Genomic DNA, 13,678 nt, shown 5'->3' on the forward strand with positions numbered 1-13,678 from the left:
ATCACTTGTCACCTGAGGAAAGAAACTGACACCCACCTTGCTGCAACCTCCTTTCAGGTACCTGTAGAGAGCAAGGAGGTCTCCCCTCAGCCTCCTCTTCTCCAGACTGAACAACCCCAGTTCCCTCAGTCACTCCTCATAATTCATTTTCTATTCCCTTCACCAGCTTCATTGCTCTTCTCTGCACACACTCGATCAACTCAGTATCTTTCTTGTAGTGATGGGCCCCAAACTGAACACAGTAGTTAAGGTGTGGTCTCACCAGTGCATGAACAAGGGGACAATCCCTTCCCCAGTCCTGCTGGCCACACTACTGCTAATGCAGGCCAGGATGCTGTCGGCCTTCCTGACCACCTGGGCCACTGCTGGCTCATGTTCAGCCACCTGCTGACCAGAGCCCCAAGGTCCTTTTCTGCTGGGCAGCTTTCCAGCCACTTTTCCCCAAGCCTATACTGCTGCATGGGGTTATGACCGAAGTGACAGCAACTGCTCCTAGCAGGCTCAGACATATCCTTGGCATCTGCTTACTTTGCCTATGCCCAAAGACAGTCTTCAGTGGCAATTTCTCTAGTATAAAACCTACTGGAAGTTTGTGGCTGTACCAGGCATTGCATTGTTCTAGCACTGGTGCAGATATACCAGCTGAGGTAAGAGGAGAGCAAAAAGATCTAAACAAAGCAAAAATTGCTACCTCATTCCATTTGATCCCGACACAACACTACTGTAGGCTCCCAAAGGATGGAACACAAAGACAAAAGTCAATCACTTAAAAGCAAGTACAACCCCAGGTACGCTCCTCTGCATGAGTACAGAAGTTTCTATACTCTTGCCTAATGGCTGACACGTCCACACCAACAAAGCTTTGGTGACCCAGAGATCAGCTGCCTTCCAAGGGGATTATGCAACTTAAGGGGAACGATCCTGTGGTACACATGAAATTCAAACTCTGACAACAGACCAAAAGGAATGAAATGCATAGCTGCAGTTACTTATTAAAATTCATGATGGAATGAAAGGTCTAAAATGATTTTCCCTGTTATTAAGTTATTTTTTGTAATTTTCAATAACGACACTATTCCACTGAAAACCAAATCCCATCAATAAAAAATGCAGTTTTTAAAAACATTACTATTGAACTTACAGTAAATTATTTGAATTGTTGGCAGTAGTCTCCATATTTGTCTTTATCTTCATTTTCCTAAAAGTGCAGTTCTTTTACATCCAAACATATATTGCTTATGGGATGCATTAAGTATCATAGGAAGTAATTAGAAAACTGCTTAAAATCTTAGACCATCAGTTTCATGAAAATAGAGCTGACTTCAGTTCCTTGCTTGAAAGAGTTTTTGATATACAATGCAGTTTGTTAAATATCAGTTTTCTAATGGGAAAACTAAACAATTTTAAACTATAATTTGTTTTCTTCATCTCAACTGAAATGTTTCAAACTAATTTATTAAACACTGAATGTATGTATCTCCATGTCAGCACATTTACCAATTTAAATTGGAATTCAAGCCTCCATTCCTTCTAAGAGCCAAGTCTGCAGGAAAACATCTGCCTGGAGATCTGTGAGTTTTCCTCAGCATCGTGGGAAGTAATTTCTGGCCAGAGAATGCAGCCTGTACAGCAGAACGGGCACATCAAGCCCCTCTAAAATTCCGATGTGGTACTGACCCAAAATGGAAAATGCTGAGAGATGAATTTACATGAAAACAAAGTATGATTGTTTAAAAAAAGAAAAAAAGAAAATAATTCTAATTTTACGGATACATGTGTGTCCATTTGTATCCATCTCCACTGAGTGGGGAAAAATTAAACTTTAAAAGTAAAAAAAAAAAAAACAAACCTTTTATTCTATTTGGGATGAAAGCACAACAACAAAAAAAATCAAGACTTTGAATATTGCTTTAGGAAAAAAAAAGCCTCCTATTTTCATTTAGCACTACCTGCCACCTTCCATCAATTTACTTCTATCACAAATTTGCTTCACAATTTTTAACTGCTCTTGAACATCTTCAGAGACTTTTTAATAAGGCCTGCTCTAACTCCAAGGTGTAAGCAGAATTTTGTAGTTCCACTACAGCATAGTGTCTCTACTATAGAAGAAATAGCAGCAGCTTCTCAAAGCAATACATATGATTTGATAGAGCAGTGCTGGCAGTTTGCAATACAGAGTAAAGCAGGAATGCAGGCATGCACAGTAAGGCTTACAAATGAAACTAATGCCGATTTCTTTGGAGGGAAGCTCAAACATGTTATAAACAGTTTTAAACATCTATTTATTTCCTTTAACATGTATTAAACTGCAGTGATCCTGACCAGACATCCACTGTGCAGTGAGGAGTTGGCGATCCACAGAGCAGTTACCCTGTGCTGCAGTCTGGCCTTTAGGCCTGTGCTGTGCTGCACGTATGCCTTGGCTGCCGGACAAGCTTAGCCAGCTCACTGCAACAGGCAGCTCCCACTGGTACCAGCGATTACACCACCTGTGTGGCCTTGCCTTTATCTAAAAGTGCAGCAAGGCACTCTCATGCGAACATCCTTCCTGCTTGACAGTAGAAATGATTAATTGAGCTGTTTACGTGTAAGAAAAGCCCATAATAGCTCAAGTGACCAAAATGAGATAACTTTTTCTGAGACAGGACCTGCACAGCACGTTGATCACAGGGAAGATAAACTATTGAAATTTTTGGAATGCGGAAAAGCACACTACCACTTTTACAGACAATTAGGAACACAGACAAAAGTAGTGATTTTTTTTTTTTTTACATTCAGTAATATGCATTACTCTTTATTTAAAACTATCTCTACTTGTTTCAGAAAACACCAAGCCTTACAAAAGCTAATGCAAAACTGTTTTTAGAAGGGCTGTAAATACTTTGTTCACAGGTGTGTATATACATATTCACAATTCAATATTTTTTAATTTTAGTAGTTATGATAATTATATAGGAATTGTAGGAATGAAGCATGCAGTAGAAACAACAGAGGAACCTAAGGTAAAACCCAGTGTTCAGAAAAACAAAATTTTCAAACAAATCAACTGACTAAACAATCTAGACAATGACATTGTACAAATGCTTATTAAAAACAATGACCAATCATTCTGTAGTCATAATTTATTACATGAAGTGAGATTTTTTAAAATAGTCATTCTGGGGAGAAACTGTGATTTGCAGTAAGAACTGATAAAAGCATTGTGACTTTCTACTGAGATCTGTGGAAATCTATCATCAGCTTAAAATGAAGCATTATAAAGACTGGAGACTTATTTCAGATTTACTACAGCACGTTATCATTCATATTCCTCTGAGGCAAGAGAGGAAGGATCAGAAATTCCTTCCACGTACCACTGTGCTCCCAAAACTCTGTGGACACAGGGAAATCTGAGCTTTGGTACAATCTGAATACAGCCTGTATTTTGCTTCAGGTGACACCAGCAAGCAGAAAAGTAGCCATGTCTGTGACTTGCCAGCTTTATGTCATCTGGAAAGAGGTGATTTCAGTGAGAAGAGGGATGCCTCAGGCCCACTAGTATATTTAGGAATCCCTTTTATCATGTAATATAAAACACAACTATCCTTCCTTTTTGTTTCCACCCTCTTCCCAATAAGATTTATTCTACCTAAACTTCACTCTTAAAATGTCTGATATTTCTCTCACAATGTAAGCTTTTTCTCAGTGAGAAAGCCATCCTGATAAAAGACAGGAGGCTGCCTTCTTCTTTGCTCACATTTTACTACCCTTGACATGCCAACTCTGATATACTGTTATACATCAGCATACAGCTTCTTCAGAAACCTTTCATTCTGATGTGTTATGGTTTACATAACCAAAATGGTCTACTTAATTTAGGTATATTGCCTAAGATAATAATCAGCCCTAGAATCAGTGTAAGCTGCTTTTGCGCCTGGAATCAATTAGTGACCTGACTATTAATTTTGTTAATACTGTGAACTTACAAATTCTGAAAGTCTGTTAGGCCCCAGGCATCAGTACTGTATATATCAGAGTATTCTGCTCACAATTTTTATCAAGGTAATAAGGGCATCACCTCAGAAAATATTTTTAAATAAATATTTAAATAAAGAAAATGTTGCACTTTTTATTTATACAATTAAGAATTAGTACTTACATCTAGTCTACATAGTTGACTTTTGGCTTGGATTTGTGACAGGGAATCGGTGTTAAAGCCGTACCAGTGGGAAGAAGAAATATTACAAGAATGATGAAAGTTGACACAGTGAATGAACCCTACGTCAAATCTTCACAACTGAGAGCCGCAAAACACAACCCAGTACTTCATAATGAGATGACACTGTAAATGTGTCACAAATGAAAACGATGACAACAGCTTGTCAGGTTTTCACCTCTTCAGTGAAGAACAGGAATGAACTGGATGTGAGGTAGCGCACTCAGGCGATCTAACAACACCCGCCCTAGCTGGCTTACTTTCTCCCTCAGCTGAGGAATCAGAGCATGCAGTAAGGTCCTGTGTCAGCACAGTTCCACTGCCAGACATGAGATTCTACCTTTTAATGCATATGCCAGCAGTTCGAATCAAGTGTTATTGCTAAATTTACTGCGTAGCATCAAAAATAAAAATCAGCTGATCTCTACAAGCTTCAGTTTATCCATTTATGAAACGCACAACAATGGTAATTTACCTAAGTGCTCAGACAACTATTTTAACATGCTTTTTGATACTCTAATAAAGAATCTAATGTAGAACAGGGAAGAAATACGGTGATCAAATGCGAGAACTTGGCTGTATTTAGCTGCTTTAACTGAAAACAGTTTTTACAGGAGGATTGAAACCTCAATCCTGTTCCTACATTCATCGCTACGGTACTATATTTATGTATTGTCGATTCCTTGTTGTCTAGGCATCAGCCATAGTACATTTTAAATGAGATGGAAAATTCTTTTATTCTGCGTGTCCTGGTCCTCTGAAGGAATAGAGAGAACACCAGTGTGCTACGATTAAGTCTTATGAAGACTTGTTTAAACCATCACTATCTGAGATATTTCTATGCAACTTGGCCAACTAAGCCCTTGCTCTTTCCAGATAATTTCCTTGCTATTTCCAGATAACTGAAACCTGAATATATTTGCTATTAAACATGTAGTTAATTTAATGAAACCAGAATGACAATATTTACGTGGGTTAGAGACATTAAATACTATTAGCCAGATATTACCCTTCTTATGACCTACAGCAAAGATAACCTGTTTGCATGCCATATTAGGAGAGGTACATTAGAAATACTGAGTGATGGAAGAGCTGTATAGAGATAACGTACTGTTTGGCTTTAAATTGCTTCAAGAGGCAAAACAAGTGTGTATCTCATCACTCATTCAAAATTACACAGCTATCCACATCTTGGGGATACTGTTTTAATTCAGTTACTTTAACACACAATTAATTCCATGAAATATTAAGCCAAGTAACTAACTGGCATTCGAACATTTTCAAAAGGATTTGAGGATCCTTCTTAATTACCATTTGCATAGAGACATTACTGCTAATTACTGTTGCCTGGATAGAGTGTGGGACCTTCTTTGAAATCTGTATACACAAGGATGAAAAATTTGTGATTCTGAAAATCATTTTCATTCAGGCAGTACTTATCTGTGTAAACTAATCTGACCTTCCCATGCGTCAACTAGAAGTACTTAAATGATCCAAGTTTTCATGGACTGGACTCTCAAAACTTTAGAAGAATAAGAATATAACTTTTAAAATTCCTATTAAAAAAAACTTGCTTGCTTTCTCTCATTTTCTCCATTCACATATGGCAAATGAAATCAACCCTCCAAAAGAAACATTGCAAAAGTGCACAGTCAAAGAAAACAGAAATTTACTTCTGCAGGGGAGCAGGGAGAAAAATCCCAGTCCTGTTCGATTTTAGGTATTTGAAAACCTGTAATATACCTCTTCATTCTTTTTACTGCTGCACTTCTCTCCTTTATGATCTAGTACTCTGCTGAAAAAAAAACACTAATGATCTCTGAATTCAAACCTGCCACCAGCTGTCTTTGGCAGAAGTGATATAAAAGTGCACTTTCCCTGCATTGTGCTTGTAGGAAAAGGCTGAAAAGATGTGGGTGTGATAACCCAGCTTACAGTGCACAATGTGCTGTGTGATGCTACTCACCTTCGAGAAGCAAGGAGGACATAAGTAATAGCAAAGGCTACAAGCCAAAGTAGAAAGGGGATATTAAACGGCCAAAAACTACAAAATTTGTCTTGCTGTTAAGAGGTAAATTGCTGCCAATTAGGCCATTTAATTGAATAAATGTTTTCTGCCACCATAATAAAGGTCAAAGTAATCCCTTTTCATCCAGCTCATTTTCTTCATATAACACTACATTTAGTAACAAGTACTGCTCATAGTCTTTGAGGAGGATTCACATATTGTCTGTTCTCATTGACTGGAAATAGTTGCCCAGTGTTACAAAACCTCTGAAGGAGAAGCACTCATTAGATAAAGGAAAAGCAGATATACATGCAAATTCTATAAATCTCTATGCTTGACAAATATCTAGTAAGGAGCAGTTGCTCCTCTGATCCTAAAGAGTTAATCTAAGAAGAATAAGTAAATCCAAGTTTTGTAGCTGTGTCAACTCCTTTTCAATTTTCAGACCAGTGGCTTTATCATTAAACACCTGGAAACTCAATAACTTATGTAGTACTAGCAGCACCAATGTACACTGTCTGGTTGTAGGCAAAGGTATTGACAGTCCAAGTCGATAGTATTATACCTCATTCCAGCCTGAGTACAGTAGTAACAAATCAAAAATGTGTTTTTTTCACCACGTACAACTGTGAGTAGATTGCAAAGTATTTTCTGATTTCTATAGTAGTATACAATAATCTAAAAATTTCCTAGAATCAGTTTTAACTGACAAACTCTGAGTTTAATTCCATATTTATTTATGACTACCCAAAAATGAAAGATTATTTCTAGAGGCTGGATATCAAGTATGTCAAGCTTTCTTCTGTCCTTTTGCTTTGTTTTAAGATTTGTTTTTACCATATTAGCTTATTTTTAATGCAAATATGATATAATGACTAAGTTGTTTTTTCTTTAATTGTGTAAGAATGAACAGCAATAATCATTAGAAATTAAAACAGTACTCTCCTATTTGACAAAATATATTCAAAAATAAATATATGCAATATAATTTATCTAAGACAATGATCATAAGTAGATGCAAAACATCCATCTTGATACCAAAGGATATTAGAGAGAGAGAACAAGGAACATATTAGAGAGTATTTAAACAGATACCAGAATAAACTGTTGTTTAAGTATCAAATTGTAGCACAGAACACAAACCCTAATCATTATCTACAGCTTTGCTCTACATTCTTTTTACAAATAACCATCTTGTCCTTTTTCTTTGATGTGAACTCCTAACATCCAGAAAACAAAAAATCTTTAGTATATGCAATACAATCATTAGCCAGCAACTTTCACCTAAAAGGAAGCACCCTGATAAACTGAAAATAAATGCTGTCTGACTTGCTTTTCTTGAACTCTTAGTGAGCAATTTTTATTAAATGTATTCCTTTGTTAATGTAAAACCATTTTTAGTACTACTTTAACTACTCTGCCTTTTGTTCATTCTTTAGTTACAGTCTTTTGTTAGAGCACTTTAACTTCAGGAATCAATATAACTGATTATTCAATGCTCTGCCTCTCTCTAAATTTAGTATTTAAAGTTATAAGTGCATTGATATTTGAATCATTGCAACGTATATTAATAGGAACAAAAATAAGCTTTTCCACTGAATATTTAGCTATTTTGTAAATCTGTTGATTTTGTGCGACTCTCCTACCAGGCAACAATGACAGAAGGAAGAAGTCCCATCAGTCCAAGGATTCTCTTCCTAAAGAGAAGACAAACATGACTCATATCACATCTGGAGCTAAATTAGTTCTTTAAACTGGAGAAGCTTAAAATAAAACCTTATTGATCACATTTAGAAGTGTGTTGTCCTGCACATTCAGCTATCTTTTGGAATACGCAACCTTACATAATCAAACATGGGGAAAAAACAACAAACGGGAGAACAGGGCAATGAGTGACTCAAATCGGTGTCTTCAGGACAATGTATTTTCACAATTCTGAAGTATATTCATCAGATTACTGAACCCCACTCATTAACAGCAATTGATATCAATATATATATGTGTATCTATATATAGCTGAACACATCAGTATTAAGTGTGACAACTGTGTATCATTTTCAAAGGGGATACATTAAATGCTGGTACAAGCAAAGGAATGAGTTACCTTGGCACACAAAAAGTACGTGACTGCAAACTATTTTTCCGTTCCCCCTTCCCAACAAAGGATCTAGAACGCCACATGAAACACCCAGCTATGCTACATGGTTATGTATGATGAGGTTTGGTACCACCCTGAGGCATCACAGCATCTAATGCTAGTCTGCAAGAAATGCAGCAGTATTGTTACAAATCCTTAGAAACTTAGGCTAAGACACTGATGCCTCAGAGTGCTTGTAATTCACAGCTCAGAGTCCTCTCTTAACAGTATGATCCAACTACCAGCCTGTTTAAGAAATGTTTTGCTGTATTCTGTTAAATCATAGCCAGGGTAACAGAAGGAAGCAAGAAAACAAACACCTCATAAAGCAACCTATTGTTGCTCTGTGCCCCCATTAAACCAAAAAGATTTAAATCAGTATGTGGCAGAAAAGTGATCCTACCCAACAAGATACAGGGCTACTGCAAACAAAGATGACTGCTCCATTCCTGTTAAAGCTGTTGCTACTGTGAAGGAAAGAACTCAGTATATGCAGGGACAGAAATGATGTGCAAGATTTATCCCAAGGAATATGGCATTCAGCAAGGAGTGACATCTTCATCTCTAATTCATGCTCCCAAGACAATTTAAACTCATGCAGTCACCCTTTAAGAGAAATTACTTGGAGAGATGGTTTTTAATATTCTTGGGCAGAATCAAACTGAATCTTCCAATTCATGTCAGTAATCTAAAAGGTTGCTAACTAAAAGGTTATTCGATCTCCTCATCATTCAGGTACACCAAACTAAGAATCTCTGCGTACGATTGTGTGCTTGGCATGGCCTGAAAATAATGACAGAGCAGAGCCACTTGGACACAACTGGAAGCCTGTAATGGGCTGGATGGCAAATAGGTGCTCCACTACTCAAGCCGCCACACACTGTGCACAGAAGTAAAATCCTTACACCGCAGAGATGTAAATTCAAGTCTTCTGATTTTAAGCATCTCCTGGATTAGGCAGGAGCTGTGGGAGAGTTCTTATATCACCTTTGTGGACTTTGGCACCTGAATTCTTCCTACATCTCGCTTTGGGTATGCAAGTCTTTTCTTGGCTTTTGCCAAGAAACAAGCTCTCTCTCTTTGTCTTTATCTGTTAAGTATTTTAGATCCTTTAATGTTTTAACTCCCTTTTATTTTGAAAAAAAATAGAGATCCTTATCTCTCTAACATGTAGTTAACCACTCATCCTACGTGTAGTTGCTTTTCTATATTCACAATCGCATATGTGATTAAATAATTTAGTAAGGGACCTATTGCAGCTGTACTGAGGATCCCCAGCTCCTTTCCTCAGAGGGAGTTAAGATTCCTTGACAAACCCACACTGCAGTACTGTATAAAAATGCCAGAGACAGCAGCAGCAGCCGAGCCCCATGCAGCTCACCTTAGCTAACTTTTGAGACCAAGCTGCGAGTCTTTGTGTCACCTCATACCTAAAAAAGTGTTCAAAACCAACTTCTGCCCAACACTATTACCAAAACAAAGGCTTGTGTATTTGTTTTCCTGCAGTGATGCTGAACATTTTTCCAATGGAAGTCTGCCTGCTGGAGCTACCCCACTAAAGCCCCCAAAAGTCTACCAAGCACAAAGAATAAACTGAAACAAAACAAAACCAAGTGGATTCTGAGTCTTCGTTACCCCTTAGCCACAGTGAAGTGACTCAAACATCACTGGATAACGTCTTCAAAAGTTATGCCATTCAAGATTTTTGTTTTTATAAAGATAGTTTGAGATACACTTTACCTTTTTTTTTTCTTTTTCTTAAGAAAAGGCATTAATAGTTTCTTAGAACATTTAGTTCTTAGGGACAGTAAGTTTTAAAAATAAAGAACGAATATTATTTGCCTAATCTAATATTTCTCCAATGTATTTTATTTTCCCTTTGCTGCATGTATCTTGGCAAAAAAGCAACAACAGCTGGACAGCTTGCTAGCTACCTTTAAAGAAAGAGGGGAAAACAGCCAGAAAGCCACCACACATTTCTCAAAGAATATAACTGCTTTCTTTGGGCTAGCTGCTTTTCCTTGGGATGCGTGCCAAGAGAGGCTGTAAAAACGGGGCTTAGCTCCAGATTTCCAGTATGCAGGTATTAGTTTTTAGGTTCACTGCCTGCCACTCCCTGTTCCCTCAGCCTGGATTGCTTTTGCTTCGTTTTGTTTACACTGCTGTTTATTTCTGAAGATCCTGAATCAGGATAATTTTGTATAATTTACCTGAAGCATGGTCAAATACAATTTGAAACACTGTTTCCTTGTCAATTTGTGTTTAATTGGGTTGTGCACACTCTTTGTACAAGGAATTGCTTACAGAAACATCAGATCACCAACTTAAAAAGCATGAGGAACTTCTACCTCACCGTACCGAGGTCACGATGCTTTGCCTGAATGAGGACCACCAAGGCTTGCCCAAGCAGTTGTAAAATACTGCTCTAAAGACAACAGAAGGGGAAGGACTATCCCTGGAGTCTTCCTTAGAAAGGCCCAGGCAAACTGCAACTGCAGGGATTGGTGGTGGTGGTGTTTTAATGTAGTGTTTATCTGACCCTACAACAGTAAAAAAAACTGTTGTGTGTGTGTTATTTATAATCAAGCAGTGGTGGAACTGTATGTGTTATCTAATCTCTTACATAACTATCATATCCTGATGGTAACACAGTGAAATATTAGAAAATTGAGTTTTTTCTTGTTTAGTTAAATATGCTGGGGTCAAGTGCTGCACCAAAACCCATGATTGATGAAACAACTATAGCTTAAAGATGAAAGAATAACCACACTGGGCAATACCAAGGTCCAACTAGGCCCAGTATCCTGCTTCCAACAGTGATCAAAAATGAATGTCTGAAAAATTAGGACAAGGTGAACATACAGTCAAATCTGTCCTCAGAGGCCTCGTGTCTCAAGGATTTCCTGCTACAAAAGTGATTAATTTTACATACAGGATTCTTTTCTATGAACTTCTCCTAACACATCTTGAGCCCAGCCCTAGCATGCCATGCTCTGAAATTACTTGATACCCAGAGGCTTCCCTACCTGCATATGCCCGCAGCACACCACTGACATATTTAAGAACATATTTGAAGTCTTTATCTTTAATCTAATGAAATGCTTCAGTGTCTTTCTACAACGACACAGAACATACATAAGCAAAAAAACCACATTGTCTAAACCTACAGTATTTTTGGATGCTTGAAGTCCTGAGTTTCCAAGAGAAACAAGGGCTATGAATGTGGAGATCAGCACGCATCATAAGCATTAGCAGACAGTAGGTGCTTACATTGACAGTAAGCACTGCTCACACAAAGAGCAAGCTCTGAAGAAAGGTACTAATTAAAGATAGATTTCTAAAACTGGTGGGAACAGTATAAAATGTCAGACTCCCTATCCAACCAGTCATCCACCCTATCAAAACTCTCTTCTTTCACTGTTTTTAATTGTTTTGAAATGAAGGATGATGGGAAAAACCTCAACTCTTCTGCTCCAAGACACCCCAGCTGGCAAAGCCACGAGTACTTTATTCCTGTACACTTGGAATTCTGAAAGAAATAGCTGGTTGCATCTGACAATATTGTTTGAATCATCAGTATGAATGTTAACTTCAGCATGAGCTTTTAAGAGATTCATTGGACATGGCAATGGTGGAAAGAAAAGGGGTTTCGTTTCTACTTTTTAATTGTTCCTGCAGAGGACAATCTCATCATCCTAACTCCAGTTTTTCAAGGAAGTTCCACAACCCCCTGAACATTATCCTGCTTTTATTTCCTTTTCTGTGGGTAATCTAATCTGAAAGGAAAAACAAACTACTGCTCTCTTTGGTGATGGCTCACAATAATTTGAGTTTTACTTCTGTCCAAAATCTCTGCTTGTCTCCCTGGTACTTTGTCAGCTCATACTTGCCATGTCTAAAATAGAATCTGTAACCTACTGAAACCATTCATAACAATTCAAACCATTTTACCTCATTCCACCACTGTTCAAGCTCATGCTACAAGCCTCTTTTACTTTGCTCTTCCCTTAGCTGTCACTTCCTAACTGATGTTGACTGTTTTTAATGAATAATTACTCAGACTCATCTCTTCACATGTAACATATCTGCATGCTCCTCCCTGATAGTTCAAATATCATCTTTTTTTATTTGGCTTTAGGAAGTTGAAAGGCACTATAAATGCAAAGGATGGGTTTTAGAGGGGATGAGTTCAGACAAAACGCCTGGCTGTAATTCCAGATGCATTTGGTTGTTTGTGGTCATGGCATCTTTGCCACTACACTTAACAGCCCTCAGTGTCCTCCTACAGCCTGTAACACATGAAATACAGCTGAAGACAAACGTAGCTTTGTTCCTTTCACAATTCCTTCTCCTGATGTGGAAGTCTTGCCTGGGAGGTTTTAGAGGAACTGTTACATCTGTCTGAGATTTTTTTTTTTTTTTTAATTAGAGGATTGTCATAAATCGAGGAGAGAAAGAAGAAACCATCATAGCTACTGCAAATGCATAGCAGTTATGCAACAGACTTTAAGCTTTCTTTAGAGAAAGATGTATAATTGAAAAAGCTAATCATTTCCCCATGAAAGTGCAGTGATGACTTAGTTTAGGCCAAGGAGATGCCCAAAAGCCCCGGACTTACTATTTTCTGCTCCTGGCAAGCCTAGCATTTGCTGCCCTGCCAGGCTGTTACAGCACGGCGGTGCAAACAACGAGAGCATCAGCCCCTATCCCGCCGGGGCGTTACACGATGAGGCAGCGACACTCAATTAAAGACGGAAACACACAAACCCCAAGCGCAAATAACTTTTTCTTAACCCTGCGGCTTTTATCCTGACAAAAAGACCTAACACCCGTGCCCAGAAGGGACCACCGCGAGCAGCAGCCGCCGGGGGGCTGCGGGCAGAGCCCCCAGGACCCCCGAACCTCCTGTCCCCGGTCCCCATGGGTCCTTCCTGCCCGGCTCAGCTCCCTCCGTGCCCCCCCCAGCACCCCCGCAGGAGCCCAGCCCACGGCGCTCCCGCTCCCTCCCTCCCTCAGCCCAGGGCTCCCCCCAGGGCAGGCGGGGGGGTGGGGGGCGGGGCGCTGAGGGGCGCTAACGGCCGCGCGCGCGCTCCCCAACCGCCAGCCGGGCCCTTCCCGCGCGAGCCCGCCCCCGCGTGACTCACACCCTGGCCGCGCGGCACCGGCCCCGCCCTCGTAGCAAGCACAAAGCGGGCGGGCGCGCGCGGGGCGCTTTTAACCCCTCCCTCCCCCTTTTCCACCAATAGGAAAGCGTCGGTAGGGTCACATGACGGCGGCGCTTTATGTAAAGGCGGGCCGGGCGGGGCACGTGACTACCCCGCTCCGCCCCGCCGGGCGC

General features: G+C 39.4%; 1 protein-coding gene across 4 annotated transcripts in view; it reads right to left on the reverse strand.

Annotated features, from left to right (window-relative positions):
* The window catches only part of TRMT9B (tRNA methyltransferase 9B (putative)), a 117,768-nt gene extending 104,222 nt beyond the window's left edge, over positions 1-13,546 (reverse strand). The window contains exons 1-3 of one of the 4 annotated variants that reach the window (XM_040555251.1): positions 13,485-13,541; positions 9,246-9,304; positions 7,850-7,900 (exon numbers count right to left, since the gene is read on the reverse strand). The gene's annotated coding sequence lies outside the window, so the exon portion shown is untranslated. Of the gene's footprint in view, positions 1-7,849; positions 7,901-9,245; positions 9,305-12,958; positions 13,453-13,484 lie in introns of those variants that run through there. The other 3 variants (XM_040555250.1, XM_040555252.1, XM_040555253.1) reach the window with 3 other exon arrangements.
* Between the last annotated feature and the right edge of the window lie 132 nt (positions 13,547-13,678).

Source organism: Cygnus olor, chromosome 4 (assembly GCF_009769625.2).
Source record: "Cygnus olor isolate bCygOlo1 chromosome 4, bCygOlo1.pri.v2, whole genome shotgun sequence".
NCBI classification, from domain to species: domain Eukaryota; kingdom Metazoa; phylum Chordata; class Aves; order Anseriformes; family Anatidae; genus Cygnus; species Cygnus olor.